General features: G+C 29.0%; 1 non-coding gene across 1 annotated transcript; it reads left to right on the top strand.

The window, feature by feature from the left end:
* The first annotated feature begins 2,741 nt into the window (after positions 1–2,741).
* MIR393F (microRNA MIR393f) lies at positions 2,742–2,859 on the top strand. The gene has a single exon (NR_126737.1). It is a non-coding gene; the product is annotated as a microRNA MIR393f (primary transcript).
* The last annotated feature ends 9,526 nt before the right edge of the window (positions 2,860–12,385 follow it).

Genomic DNA, 12,385 nt, shown 5'->3' with positions numbered 1-12,385 from the left:
TGGAAAATCTAGCTTTTGGAGACTACTGTTTTCTTCTCGTATGCCAGCACTATACACCTTCTCTCATTCTTGGTACATGATTCTTATTTCCTTCGATGGAAATTGATTACATGTGTAGTACTCACATGCAATGCACATATCCTATTGGTTTGAGGGAGGTTGGATATAGCTCCTTTAATTTATAGCTTTTTTCTATGTGGAAATTTTTGTGTTGTGAATGATCATGTAAGCATGAGATATGGAAGCAGATGGTAAAGGAAAAAAAGGTAAAATTTTATAAATCTTTGATGTATTTAACCTTTTTAAAATACTACTAAGAAATTCGCTTTTTAAGAATAAAATAAAATCAATGCTTAATTCAATCACATACTCACTAATATAATTAAGATCGGACTAGCTAAAGTAGCTAGAAAGAGAGGTTTGATAGTTTATATAAAGTTTTTGATTTAAACCCTACTACTACCATTGTAAGTAAAAAGAAGATATATATCAAACACATAATGAGTTTCATTAATTAATTGGCATTTGTCTCAACTTGATTAGATAATGACAATTAAGGTTACCTTTAGAAAAAAAGGTTAACATTAATTTATAATTAAATTTAATTCATTTTATTTTATGTTTCTAGAACCATCAAAATTGGCTTGGCTCGACTGGTCAGTCTATTGATGCATTGGACCTGGCAAAACTATCAAATTAGAAGCTAAAAAACAAATGAGCTTATTAGGCTTGGTATTATATTTTTAAAAAATTACTTTAATTAAGATTAAAAAATGAGTCAATTTAACTTAGCCATTGGCCAGGTTGAGCCAAGAAAAAGCAGTATGTAAGAAATTCAAGTTGACATACTTGCTTTTCACATTTTGGCTCGTTGGGCCAGACTAGACCTACCCATTTGTTTCATTATTATTGAATAGTGTTGACCTAAGCTATGCACATGTTTTTAATGTTTGACAAAGGATAATTATAGTATTTTCTAAATACTATTTAGATTTAAATATGTATTTAATCTCTTAAATTTTGGTTAAATTTTATTTTGGTCATCTAAATTTTTAAAATTAATTTTTTTAGTCACTGAAATTTGAAAGAAAAAAAAAGTTTATTTAAGTATTTTATTCAAACACAATTAGAGACTTAACTTAGGTGACTAACATGACAACCCACTTTAATTTTACTTTTTTATTATTAAACACCCGGACGCTTGTGTGTTTTTTTTAAAAGTATTTATTCTAACAATGCTTGAGTTTTGGGGCAGAGGGAGTAAATTAATTATTTTAGTTTTGATTATTTAGTACACATATCAAGTCAAATTATTTTCTTTTATTCACTACTTATTTGAAGAAATTTTGAAATTTGAAATTACATTGTACTTAATTATTTGAATCCCAATAGTTAAAAATTTAAAAGAGAATACATAAAAAATATTATTGATCTTGAAACAAATTGAAGTTTTAGTGACCATTGATCTAATTTAATAGTGGTCTTGACTTTCTTTCTTTTTTTCCTAAATCAAAAGTACACGAAGAAATAGTAACAAAAGAAATTAATGTTCTATTAAAAATACTAAAGTGAAGTAAAAATAATAATTCTTTTTTAATATGTTTATATGATATTATTAATAATACTTAATTATAATTATTTTCATTGTCAATAATTTCTTTTTCAAAATTAAAATTTTTCATATTAAATTTGACATAAATGTATAGTAAGATAGAATAAATTAGTATAGAGTGTCATATTGAAATTACTTTATTATTAAGTCTAATTAACAAAATTGCAATTAATTTTTTTTGAAAAATTAATAAAGTATATTAAAATATGATTCAAGTGTGAAATTTGCTTAAGTTTAAACCAACATGTGAACAATATATTGGACATGTAATTAGTTTAGATCAAGTTCCATATATAAAATTCTTCTTCTAAAACACAATTGTATTCATGAAAATTCGAACTTAAAACTTAAAGACAAGCTACAGCATTTCTCTTTAAAAAAAACTTAAATCTTCCTATAATATCAACTTATTAATTCTCCTATTTACTTGTATAATAAGTACTAATATTAAATAATAATAGTATATATGTTTGCAAGACATATTATATATATATATATATATATATATATATAATTTAATGAGAAAAAAATTATACAATAATATAAAAAGTTGTATATTATTATTGAATAACAATAAATTATGATTAAATGATAATGTAGAAGTGTTCCGTACTAACATTCCATAACCATTAAACTCTTATTTAATATTTTATAAAATATAAAGTTCCTCCTGGGCGAGATTCATCTCCACGTTTAATGATAAACAATGCGAAGAATATAATTACAACAGTACATAATTGCAAGGCAACTAGTTGGGAATTTCCAATAATGGATATAGCTGGCCCACTGCCGGGTAAAATTTATTTCCGTGTGTTTGAATTGATAGGGAATGGGGTCTACATTCAACAAAATATCTTAATTTTCTCGGATGATTTGGCAAATCTACATTGACAAGTATAAATAAATTAATTTATGAAAACAAATAAAAAAAATGATAATGGAAACAGTGGTCTTTATTAATATAAGCACTACTAAGCTAGTTTGTTTCTCCTTACGCTAAAAGCCTCAATCTCAAACCTACCCACTTCCCCTCACAAGAGAGAAAGGGGGGTTATAGTGTTATAATACCCTCAACTTCGAACCAATATTCATCAGAAGTAGAGGTGTGGGTTATTCTTCCACTGCAACTGGAGGAGGCATCCAAAGGGATCGCATTGATCCCAAATCCAAGCTTTAATATTTTTCTCTCTTCTCACTCAATAATATTAATTTATTTGGGATCATGCTATCCCTTTGGATTTCTCCTTTAATGGCTTCTATAATGATGGCTCTCTCATGGATTCTGCTTGCTGCACCACAACACAAACACTTCCATATACGCCTCTAATGCTACTACTCACTCATGCATTCTGTGGTTGTGGCTCAAAGAAAATCACATAACTCGATCATTTATGTAAGTCCATATTCTTTTCCTTTTCAAACCCTTTTAGCTGCTCTTAACACTTGCCTTGGCTATTTCCTTAGCGCGCTCTCTCTCTCTCTCTCTCTCTCTCGATATATATATATATATATATATCTTCTTTCTCAATCTAAGAAATTAATAATTTCACAGATGCAAATAGTTTTTCTATGATCAGAATCCAGTAATATATAGTATACTATTCGTAAAAACAGGTCTTTGATTGCGTTATTTCACGTTTCTATATAAGCATTTTTGAAATTCCCATAGACCCACTTCGCACTGCAGCCAGCCAGGGAGGGACTGGATCCGACCCTTGAGGTAGAAAGTAATTATTTTTGGAAGAACTTTTTTCACCTTCTCAGTTCGTTTGCCTTTTTATTTTCTTCATCCAATACTTACTTTATATTAATTTTACCAAATGGACATTAGTCATCAACGAATCCAATTGATATATACTTGATACCAATAACAAGATAACCAAAAAATATATATTAATTTTACGGATGTATAGTTTTCCAAGAATGTTAGTTATGTGTCAGTGACTCAGTGTGTTTGTGAGTGTTATATATATCTTTAAGAAGAATAAATAACCTAGCTTCACCCATTGCAAGTAAATTAATTACTTTCCTGATCTTAATCAATCAGCACCGTATCTTTTACGGGTTTATATTGTTAATTAGAATGGAAGAAAGAAAATTCTAATATCCTGCCGCAAGTGCTACAGATGCGCATATTCTGGCTTTTACAGTTAGAGGGTGCCACTGTTGGCAAAATAGAAATCATGATTAAGTACAATAACAAAGTGGGAGCAAGCTAGTTAGCAATTAGTACTACGAATAAAACAGTACCAAATGATTGATGAGAAGGAAATGATTCTATGCATTTTTGCTTGGTAAAAATCATATCTACCCCATTTTGGAAGCTTTTGATCATTGCCTATGTCCAACAAATTGATTTCACCTTTTGATAAAGTGTCTTTTCTTTAGGTTTTCATTGAAATCAAATCTTTTGGGTATATATAACAGTTAACTTATGGTTTTCTGGTCACATGCACACTTGAGTTGTTTTGTGTTGAGGTGATTATATATATATATATATTCTTCTCATGGCTATATGTAAATGTTGGAATTAATATATAGTATTCATGGTCACGCAGGGCACAGCGTAGTGGTGGCCCTGAGTCAATTATACTCTAAAATCTCTTGCTTTTATGGACTTTAATTTGAATCCAAGGCATTAGAAGTCAATTACACTTTGTAACTTTGGGCCTCACATCGTGTGTTCAAAGGCCAAACCGTGACTGATACATGTGCTAAGAGCTTAAGAATTGAAAATTAAAAAGTCTTACCAATATTATATTATTTGTTTTTTAAATATATAAAAGGGTGTATTTTTCTTTTTCCTTATTGTATGTTGGCACATGAACCCAACATTCTAGCATAAACCCAATTATATATTCTTCATTATCCCTTTAATCACATGGCTCCAACCTTCCTGACTCTCTATATCTCTTCTTCGTCCTTTTTTATATACTTTTTTCCATTTCTGTCAAAAAAATGAATCGTTAAATCTCTATCAGCTTTCCTAAAATGGCAAAAGATTTTTAGACTAATATATTAATGTAGGGAAAGGCAACAATGAAGGGCTTTCCCACTCCCCCTTGCTTCATCATGAACCATCATCTCATATATTCCATGCATTTAGAGTTTAATTTTTATATATTATGGGTATGTAAGACGGATCTTTGGAAAATTGTTTTAGAAAATATACATTTTAAGATGATTATTTAAAAAATTGTTTTAGAATCCTCAAATTTTTTTGATTTTTTTTAAAAAAAATGAGAATTCTAACATGATTTTTGAGAAAACTGTTTTAGAAAATCTATTTTTTTAAGACAATTTTTGAAAAATTATTTTAGAAAGATATTATTTTAAGATGATTATTTGCCTCAAAACCTTCTCAGAATGATAGTTTTTCTAATACGGTTTTTTAGGAATCGTCATGAAAAGTCTTGACTTTTCAGGACTTTTCACGATGTTGACCTCAAAGATCGTTCAAAATCGTCTTTAAATGTCTCAAAAATAGTCTTCCACCAACTGGTATAAGTTCAAACAATGAGATTTTTTATGGGAAAACAAAATTTTCTGTATTTGGCTATTACAATTATTGTAACAATTTATTTTTGTTTCCACAAAATTCGTAAGCATGTAAAGCATAAATTGCATTCAATTACCATACGTAATTAAAGAAATTGACAATGACATTATACTATAAGCCCATTTTTTCTTCAATTGTTACAATAATTTAACGAAGAAAAAACATTTGTTATAAAACCTGTAATCAATGACAAATGTTTAATAAGTACCAAAAAAATGATTAAATCTTCAATAATACCTCACAAATAAGACAGGCACCCTAGTATGTTATAGCAACAGGCCATTTGATATAGAGAAATTCTTGCTAATAATATACTCTCTAGCACACTTTTTCACAAATAAGACATGCACCCTAGTAGGTACTAGCAACAAGCCATTTGATATTGAGAAATGCTTGTTAATAATATACTCTCTAGCACACTTTTTTTAACACATTCACTCTTAATCATTAATTAAAATTTATTAAAAATGACAAAATTTTATAAGTCTCATATTTATTTAATAAATTCCTCCCATGACTTTGTAGTTTTGAAAGAATTTTAACTAATAAGAAACTAGGCTAGGAATGCTTTAAAGAATATGTTGCTAGCATTTATCATACATATGTGAACCATGATTCTATGCATTTATAAAGTAACCACAAGAATCATACACTTATAGTTCTAGGGTCAAATTTTTTTTAGTTATATTATATTTTTTATCGATAAATATTAATTGTTAATTTATTAATTTTTTTGGAAGGATGGAGTCCACAATCTTTTTCTCCTTTCCTTCTTTCTTAATCATTTACTCAATTTTATATCTCTTATTTATAATATATTATATTATTTACTATATATAATTTAATTATTTTGAATGGTTAAGATTTCGTACGATCACTTTTTGATCACTTTTTGTGATAACAAAGAATCCCATGTCCAACTTGATACTTCTAAAAAAACAACAAAATAGTAGAAAAAGTTAAACATGACCTTCATTAATAAACCTGTACAGCAATAAAAAAAATTAGAGGAAAAATTTTGTCACCCACCTAAATAATTGAATATTCAAGGTGATATTTAAATATCAGTATTGTTAGAAAAAAAAAATCAATAAAAACTGAGACGTCTTGGAACAAGACCTGTTCTAAGAAGCTAGAGCATGTGTCATTTTACGGTTAGCCTTTCCTTAAATCATAGAGGTGCATGTAATTCAAATTTCTAATAAAATGACATTTGAATTGAAATTGTATGCAAGGATGGGTCCAAGGTTGACGATTAAGAATTTTTTGAAATAAAGAGTGTACAGATTGTCTTCAAATATGAAATTTGTAGTTCAAATGTCTCCCTCTTGGACTACACAAACTTTATATAGAAGACATAAGCTGACAAAAGAAAAATAGACTAAATGTTTCTTTCAAGAAATAAGGGGAAAAATCATAAGAGAAAGTTAAATAAATTATTTTTTTAGAAGAAAAAAATCGTACACCATCCTTCCTATAATAATTACTTCGTAGGATGAAGTTCTGTGCATGATATGTCTTGTGCAAAAATTAATTAGAGTAATCTCAAAATCTCCTGTGGAGCAGTTAGACTATAATCTCAGTTTAAAATGATATCATTTTTACATCAAAAGTTGTATGCTTTGGAGGAGAGATTGACTGTGGGTAGGCCATGCATTTGGGCCCCAAAAGCCCTTGACCTGTCTCCAAATTCAAACTCCTTTCCCCAATTTCTTCTCATTCTTAGTATTTTTGCACTTTGTGAAGTTGCTGCCACAAATTGAGGATCTAAGGATTTGATTTCTTTTCCTTATGGATGGGATCAGTTGATTGAGATCTGTGTATAAAGTTTAGAGATATGCATTACTTAATTATAATTCTCCTCTCCTTTATTTTTCACCCTCGAGTAAATTAAAAGTAATTGTAACTCTAGAGTAAGACATCACTACTGTTTGTTTTTGTTTTTTTTTTTTTTTGACAAGAAATAACATTCGCGCGGTGGACCAAAATAATTGCATGGAGAACAAAAAGTTGTTTTGCCATTATCATACAGTAACATATGAATTGCCAATTACTGTACGAAATGTATAGAGAATTCTTAACCTTTAATCGTGCATGGATTCTCATATTAATAATGAAGGCACAATAGCTTTATTTTTAAACGATGATATTGGTTGGGCCCGTTTGTTAGAACTTTATTTTTCAATATATATATATATATATATATATATATATATATATATATATATATATATATATATATATATATATATATATATATATATAATGGGGTTTAGTCACTGAAAACAATTGATTTTGTCCACAATTTTAAAACATTGATTTTAATTCGTATATTTTTTGAAATTTCTAGATTTTAATTATTCTATAAGAAAAAAATTAGCTTTAGGGACTAAAGTTTAAGCATTTTGAAAAACAGTGACGAAAATTATTGATTTTAAAAGTTGGGGACAAAAAACAAAATTTAGAAAATTATCAAGAACTAAAAATAATTTTTTTATCATCATAACATTAATACATTAATGTGGAGTATCTAACCATTTTGTTAATGACTAATTTTAATCGATAAACTTAGTTAGTTATCTTTAGTATGTTCCTTTTTTTTAATTATATTTTTTCATCCATAAAATTTAAATATAGAACTTTATTTAAGGAGATCAATTTTAATACCACTTACTCTAATTTGTTGATAGAAGTAGATTTGTTTGTGTTTGAAAAAAAAAATTCATAATAAAAGAAACATTACAGTAATACTTCTTAAATGTTATTTTGTCACCTCTTGTCAGGATGGTGTGCAAACATTAAAAAAGGAAGAATATTGTATGTAATTCAAAGGATGGTGTGCAAACATTAAAAAAGGAAGAATATTGTATGTAATTCAAATAAAATATTAAGAAGTGTTAATGTAATTTGTTCAATTAAAAATAAGTATAAACCCTTTAATTATGATAAAAAAAAAAAATATTTCCCTTATTGATCGGTGCAAGGTTGAAGGAACTTCTGCCATGTTTATATAGTCTACTTTTGAGCTATTTTTATAATAAAAAATAGACGTCAATTTTGGTTTAAGTGTTTGAATTATGAGTTGTTAATCTTTTTCTTTGCTTTCCAACAATATTAAGATCATCTCATTTCAATAAATACAGTTCCAGATATAAGACATTTATATTGTCTCTTCATGTTGTCGTAGCATAAAACGAAAATGAGCTTGTTAACTTCATTTCTTTTTAAAAGTTCTCCATTTCAATTATCTCCATTCTATAATTCAAATATTTTTACATACTCAAACAAAACTGAGTATTTACACTTATTCCTCGAATGATATAAGAAACATTCGCCTATTTAAAGTTCTTGAAATTATAAGATGTTTATTTGTTATACTTTTTATTATTGGAACGAGATATTTTTTATACTAGTCAAATGTCATTTAATAGTTTTTATTTATTTTTTTCTCGCACGTTAACAAAATAATAAAAAAAAAAACAGCTTAGCTAATTAGTTTTTCGATCAACTACACCTAGCTATATTAACAATGGGCAATCCGTATTGGTGGTGATCAGTAGGAGATTTTGTAACTTTGTATGACCAAACTAAAATCCCCGATTTTAGGGGTTTCAACACCCTGGTTGCACAAAGCTTTAGGTAATACTGCATGTATTAGAGAAGCCAAAGCACAAATTTAGATGAAACTGTTACGAATTTTATAATTTTTAATTAATTAATTAATTAATGTGGATGACAATTATATTATAATATTATTAATATAATGAATTTAATTTAGTGAGTCTATTAAACTATTAAAAAAAATTGATATGAGTTTAATGAGTAGAAACCAGTTTAGTTCATTAGGAGATCATGAGAATCCTAATAGATTTAAATCTTGAGACACACTTATAATCCCAATATAATAAATTAAGAAATAATTTTTTCTATCTTCACCTAACGAAAAAATAAAAGTCTCATAAAAAATAAGGATATTTAGTTGAAGAATGTCATTAAAACAATTATTTATAATTATTCTCTAAATTTCATTGTGTTTGTTTGATCAATCAATATGGACTTAGGTATTCTTAAAATTCCTCCATGATTAAGGAATGACATATATGTTGATGTTGTGTGGAAGCATGGAACAAATTCAATATATATATATATATGGGGAGTCCCACATAGGTGTAGCATCATATTGAGCAACTAATGCACCCTAGTTTTTGGTGCAGAAAAAAACAATGAATGCCACTACGCATTCACTATTTGGAGTTATAATGAATTAATTAAAATGATACTAGTATGTATGGTGTAGTGTGATGAGACATAGTCAGCTAGCGACATTGGCTCTTATAGCTAGCGTTATAGGGTTGTGTGCCAAAGTTTGCATTGCATATAGGTAACGACATGGTAATGGTAGCTAGCGTGGTCCTGATCCAGTGCCCTTCTGCACTGCACGTGCGAGTGAGCATTTGCAACCATGGCAGTGCTATCAATAATATTGGCACTATTTGATAGCTAAGCAAGGTGGGAGGACCATATAATATAGTGGAGAAACGTGCGTCATAATTGAACGCCAAATATTTAAGTTATCGAAAATAGTCTAACTTATTGTGCTCTCTCCCTCCCTTGTTCTTGGGGGGATAATGCTATAGATAGATAGATAGGCAGCCTTAACAAAGAGTTGAAATCCAACCTTAGTGTAACTAGAATGTTTTGAATATTAAACACCCCGAGAGGGTTTTGGTGTAAGTGTAACAATAGTTTCAGAATATTAAAACGCACGGCAAGAAAATAAATGGAACAAGGAAGATGATCAACTGACACGTATGCACATAAAATAGGAAAGACACACGAAGATGTAGAAAAGAAAAATACTTATAAATCTGCTTGACAGCATCTTTAATTTTAAAGACTAAAATGACAACAAGAATTAAATTTTATTGTTAGTTTTAAAAAAATTTATAAAAAAATTATTTCACATGTAAATCGTCAATACAACAGAATTTTATATCATTATATCAATCTTTTAAATTTAAAAACGTATTATGAATATATAAATAATTAGTTTTTTTATAGTACTTTTTCATTAAACTATTATAGAGAAAGTTGAGTCTCAAAATAGATTAATCGCAACATATATATCATTTTAAAAAAGGATTTTGAAAAAAAATATGTTTAAAAATAAACCTAATACTAATAAAAAACGGATTACAATTTCATTTTCTACTCTCTAAGTACCGGCTCTGGTAGACTTTCCCATAATTACAAAAGGAAAAATATATACACTAACAATATACTCTTTCTAATACATTTATTAATTACTAATAATGAAAATTTATTAGCAATACATTTATAAACTACAAAATCATAAATGAAATTTATTAGACAAAGAGTTAGATTCAGATAATTTTCTAACTTATAATAAATGAAATTAATAAAACAATAAAAAATATTTAAAAAGTATATTGACGTACGAATGTGTTCTATACTTGTATTTCTCTCCAAAAAAAACATGTGCATGCCCAAATCATTTCAGCTATGGAACTTTGTTTTTGCAGTTAAGCTAGAAATATGAGTCATTGAGTAGTGTGACTGGGCTTGGAGTTCGTCTAACAAGGGTGTTGCTAGGTGCACCCTGCACTATTGCTGGTGCACCCAACACTTTTTCAAAATTCCAATTCTGCTCCTTCATGTTCTTTCTTTAAATTGGCACCGATTATGTGTTTTCTTTTGTGTTTAAAGCTTTGTTTTTTTCATTGCGGTTCGGTTTTCTATCGTTGGTGGTAGTTTTTACAAGTGTTGAGAGAGGTAGTAGTTCTGTGAAGGTGAACAGTAGTGTTTTTATTTCGACGGAGATACACATTTTTTGGCTTTTCTGGGTAACTGGTATTCTAATAGATCTGTTAAATTCGTAAGTTGTAAATGGATGAAGTTCATCCGTAAGTAAGAATTATAACATATGGATTTAGTTAATTCATAAGAATCATACAAAAGTAGTTCATTCGTATGATTTTTACGGATGAACTTCATCCGTATGTAGTAATTTAAAGCTTACGGAAGAACTTCTTCCGTATGACTCATACAGAAGAACTTCTTCCGTAAACTCATACGGAAGAAGTTCTTCCGTAAATGTAACTTCATTCGTATGACACATACGAAAGAAGTTACATTTACGGAAGAACTTCTTCCATATTAACAACACAAATGCAAAAACACATACGGATGAAGTTCATCCGTATGTGTGAACCCTAACGTCATTCCATGGATGCAGTCCTAAGCTCTAAGTCATCTACCCTACAAAAATAATCAACGATAAAAGCCATTAAAGGGTAAGAAAAGGAAACTAACCTCGACGTCAGAGAAGATGCAAGCAAATGTAGGTGGAAATGGCTGCGGAAATGAAGAAAATGAAAAGTGAGAAGCTGTGGAAGAAGAGGAATGGGGAAGAAGAAGTGGAAGAAGGTAGTGGCGCTGGGTGGGTCTCGCTTTTTTATTTAAAATTAACCAAGGACATTTTTGTCCATTCACTAAAAGTGCTGGGTGCACCAGCAATAATGCAGGGTGCACCTAGCAACACCCAGACTTAAACCTTGGGCAGAAAGCTTGAGCCCACATTATAATGGGTCCAACCCAACTATAGTCTATTGAACTCCCTCAACCACGTTTCATCACCCCAAACCCAAAAATAAAAAATCACGTCTCATCTCACCATCACAAAGACACAATTCACAATATTCTCTGAAGTTGAAAAAAAAACTAGAGAGTGTTCAGTTTATAAATCTCACCTTTCAATACACGATTTTCTATCTTTTATATATTAAAATTAAATTAATCAAGGGTTAAGGTTGCATCCAGTTTTCTGAGAGAATCTATTTCCGGAATAGATCAATATAGAATTGCAATTATAAACTTTCATCATAAACTAAGTTAAAAAAACATTAACCATACAGTTTCACAATCGTATTTAAATTTAGACTACCCACGTTTTAAGAGTTAGTGAAATTCCATATAATTTTGTACAGATGAACAAGAGATAAAATGAAAAGGCCCAAAAGGTAAGACTAAGAGTAAGAGAAGCTAGGCTGGTCATCATCTTCCTCATGCTAGGACCAAAAAAAGTATACTTATTATTAGAAAAGTGCCAAATCCTTAATTTCGCACCGACACAAACTCACACACACACATGATACGAGATAAGAAAGTATATTGTTATAAAAATGAGTCAGGTC

The sequence above is a fragment of the Glycine max genome, chromosome 18, assembly GCF_000004515.6.
Source record: "Glycine max cultivar Williams 82 chromosome 18, Glycine_max_v4.0, whole genome shotgun sequence".
In the NCBI taxonomy this organism is placed as follows: domain Eukaryota; kingdom Viridiplantae; phylum Streptophyta; class Magnoliopsida; order Fabales; family Fabaceae; genus Glycine; species Glycine max.
The sequence above is the reverse complement of the archived record's forward strand: the minus strand, read 5'-3'. Positions and strand labels throughout refer to the sequence as shown.